Below are 3,809 nucleotides of genomic sequence, written 5' to 3'. Positions count from 1 at the left end.
GAAGTCAGAGACTAGAAGTTACATGAATATAGTGGCTGAATGTGGGGAGTGAGGGAGAGAGTAGGTAACTAAATAGATGGCAGTTGTAGTAGGTACAATGATAAGTTGGCCACCATGACTTCTGCTCCCTGATACTTCTGTGATTAGGTCACATTACATTGCTGTCTTAGTTACTTTGTGCTGCTATAATGGAAATATCACAAGTGGATAGATTTAACAAACAGAAATTTATTTTCTCACAGTTTAGGACTCTAGAAGTCCAAATTCAGAGTGCTGGCTCTAGGAAAAGTTCTCAGTGCAGGTCCGAAGGGCACACTCCTCTCCTGGCTCTTCTTTCTTGGTGGTAGTAGGTCACTTTTACTCTGCTTTCTTCTCTCTTCTTTTATCTCTTCTGAGATAAAAGGTGTTGCAGGTCACACCCCAAGAAAACTCCCCTTAAATGGAATCAAGTCTGTGGTGGGATTAAGTGTGTTACATTCCACTCTAATCCTCCTACAACTGATTGACTTATCACATCATGGGGGGTGATTATATCGTTGCCTAACTGCCAAATTATATCAGTATATAACTTCAAAAGAGAATCATGGCTCAGCCAAATTGACCATTTTAGGGGGACAAAATTCAATCCATGAAAATGGTCAAAGTAATGCTGCAGATGGAATTAAAGTTGCTAATCAGTAGACTTTAATAAAGAGAGATTATCTTGGTGGGCCTAACTTAATCACACATTTGTTTAAAACCACAGCAATTTCTCTAGCAGTAAAGGGGGTTGAGAGATTTGAAGCATGAGAGAAATTGGGAATCAGGAAGGATCTCCTTTTCTGAAATGGAGAAAACCATCTGGGAGGAACTGAGAATGACTAAAAGCTGATAGCCAGCAAGGAAATAGTTCCACATCCATAAGGAACTGAATTCTACCAAAAACTTGAATGAGCTTTTTGTAGTATAAACAGAGAGACAATCACTGCCATAAAGTTGATTCTGACTCATAGCAACCCCTCCTTGGGTTTCTGAGGCAGTATCTCTATGGAAGTAGATTGCCCAGTCCTCCTTCCGAGGAGTGGCTGATGGGTTTGAACCACCACCAGCCTTCTTGTTAACAGTCAAATGCCTTAGGCACTATGCCACCAGAGCTCATGTTGTTGTAGTAGTTAGGTGCTATTGAGTTGGCTCTCACTCATAGCAATCTTACATACAACAGAACACTGGTCCTGCACCATCCTCACAATCCTTGCTATGCTTGAGCCCATCATTGCCGCCACTGTGTCAATTCAGCTTGCTGAGGGTCTTCCCTTTTTTTGCTGACCCTCAAATTTGCCAAGTATGATATCCTTCTCCAGAGACTGGTGCTTTCTGACAACGTAACCAATGTAGATGAGATGAAGTCTTTCTATTCTCACTTCTAAGGAGCATTCTGGCTGCACTTTTTCCAAAACAGATTTGTTCATTCTTCTGGCATTTCATGGTATTTTCAGCATTCTTTCCCAACCCTACAATTCAAAGGCATCAACTCGTCTTCAGTCTTCCTTATTCATTGTACAACTTTCATATGAACTTTGCATATGAGGCAATTGAAAATACCATGGCTTGAGTTAAGTGCACCTTAGTCTTCAAAGTGACATCTTTGCTCCTCAACACTTTAAAGAGGTATTTTACAACACATTTGCCCAATGCAATATGACATGTGATTTCTTAACTACTACTTCTGTGGGTGTTGATTGTGGATCCAAGTAAAATAAGTCCCTGACAACTTCAATCTTTTCTCCATTTATCATAATGTTGCTTATTGGTACAGTTGTGAGGATTTTTGTTTTCTTTATGTTTAGGTATAATCCATGCTGAAGATCGTAGTCTTTGATCTTCATCAGTAAGTGCTTCAAGTCTTCTTCACTTTCACCAAGCAAGGTTTTGTCATCTGCAGGTTGTTAATGATTTATTCCTCCAATCCTGATGCTGGGTACTTCTTCATACAGTCCAGCCTCTTGGTTTATTTACTCAGCATACAGATTTAATAAATATGGTGAAAGGATACAGCCCTGATGCACAGCTTTCCTGATTTGAACCATGCAATTTCTCCTTGTTCTGTTTGAACAACAGCCTTTTCATCCATGGACAGGTTCCTCATGAGTACAATTAAGAGTTCTGGAATTCCCATTCTTTTGAACAAATTGCTCATAATTTTTTATGAACCACATAGTCGAATGTCTTTGCATAGTCAATAAAACACAGGCAAACATCTTTCTGGTGTTCATCACTTTCAGCCAAGATCCATCTGATATCAGCAATGATATCCCTCATTTCATGTCCTCTTCTGAATCCAGCTTGAATTTCTGGCAGCTCCCTGTCAATACACTGCTGCAACCATTTTTTAATTATCTGCAGCAAAATTTTACTTGCATGTGATATTAATGATAATATCCACATTCTGTTGCATCACCTTTCTTTGGAATGGGCACAAATATGTATCTCTTTCAGTCAACTGGCCAGGTAGCTCTCTTCCAAATTTTTTGGTATGAATGGGTAAGCAACTCCAGCGCTGCATCCATTTGTTGAAACATCTCAATGGGTATTCCATCAATGCCTGGAACCTTGCTTTCCACAAATTCCTTCAGTGCAGCTTGGACTTCTTCCTTCAACGCCATTGGTTCTTGATCATATGCAACCTCCTGAAATGATTGAACTTTGACCAATTCTTTATGGTACAATCACTCTGTGCATTCCTTCCATTTTCTTTTGAAGTTTCCTGCATTGTTCAATATTTTGCCCATAGAATCCTTCAATGCTGCAACTCAAGGCTTGAATTCTTTCAGCTTGAGAAATGCTGAGAGTGTTCTTCCCTTTGGGTTTTCTAACTCCAGGTCTTTGCACATTTCATTATAATACTCTACATTGTCTTCTCAAGCCATCCTTTGAAATCTCTTTTTCAGGTCTTTTATTTCATTATTTTTTCTATGCACTTTAGCTACTCTCTGTTCAAGTGCAAGTTTTATAGTCTCTTCTGGCATCTATTTTGGTCTTTTCTTCCTTTCTCCCTTTTTAATGACCCTTTGCTTTCTTCATGTATGGTGCCCTTGGTGTCATTCACAACTCATCTGGTCTTCAGTCATTGGTGTTTAATGTGTCAAATTTATTCTTCAGATGAACTCTAAACTCAGGTGTTTTAATTGTCTTTAGCTTCAACTTGAATTTGCATAGGAGGAAGTGATGGTCTGTTCTACAATTATCTCCTTGCATTGTTTTGACTGAAAATATTGAGCTTCTCCATCTCCTCTTTTCACAGATGTAGTAGATTTGATTCCTGTGTATTCCATCAGGTGAGTTCCACACGTATAGCCGCTGTTCATGTTGTTGAGAAAAGGTATTTGCAATGAATAAGTCGTGCTTCCAAAATTCTACCATGCCCTCTCTGGCCCCATTTCTGTCATCCATGCCATATTTTCCAACTACTGGTGATTCTTCTTTGTTTCTGACTTTTCCATTCCATACATCAGTAATTATCAATATATCTTCATTGCATGCTTGGTCAATTTCGGACTGCAGTAGTTGTTAAATATCATTTTCTTCATGTTTGGTTTTAGTGGTTGGTGAATAAATTTGAATAATAGATTATTAACTAGTCTTCTTTGTACGTGTATGAATATATATCCTATCATTGACACCACTGTTCTTCAGGACAGTTCTTGAAATGTTCTTCTTGATGTTGAATGTGATAACCATTGCTCTTAAATTTGTGATTCCTGGCATAGTAGACCATATGACTGTTAATTCAGATGGCCAGTACCAGTTCATTTCAACTCACTAATGCCTAG

Source organism: Orycteropus afer, unplaced genomic scaffold (assembly GCF_000298275.1).
Source record: "Orycteropus afer afer isolate SDZICR_OR568_19922 unplaced genomic scaffold, OryAfe1.0 scaffold00950, whole genome shotgun sequence".
In the NCBI taxonomy this organism is placed as follows: domain Eukaryota; kingdom Metazoa; phylum Chordata; class Mammalia; order Tubulidentata; family Orycteropodidae; genus Orycteropus; species Orycteropus afer.
This window is presented reverse-complemented; position numbering follows the sequence as displayed.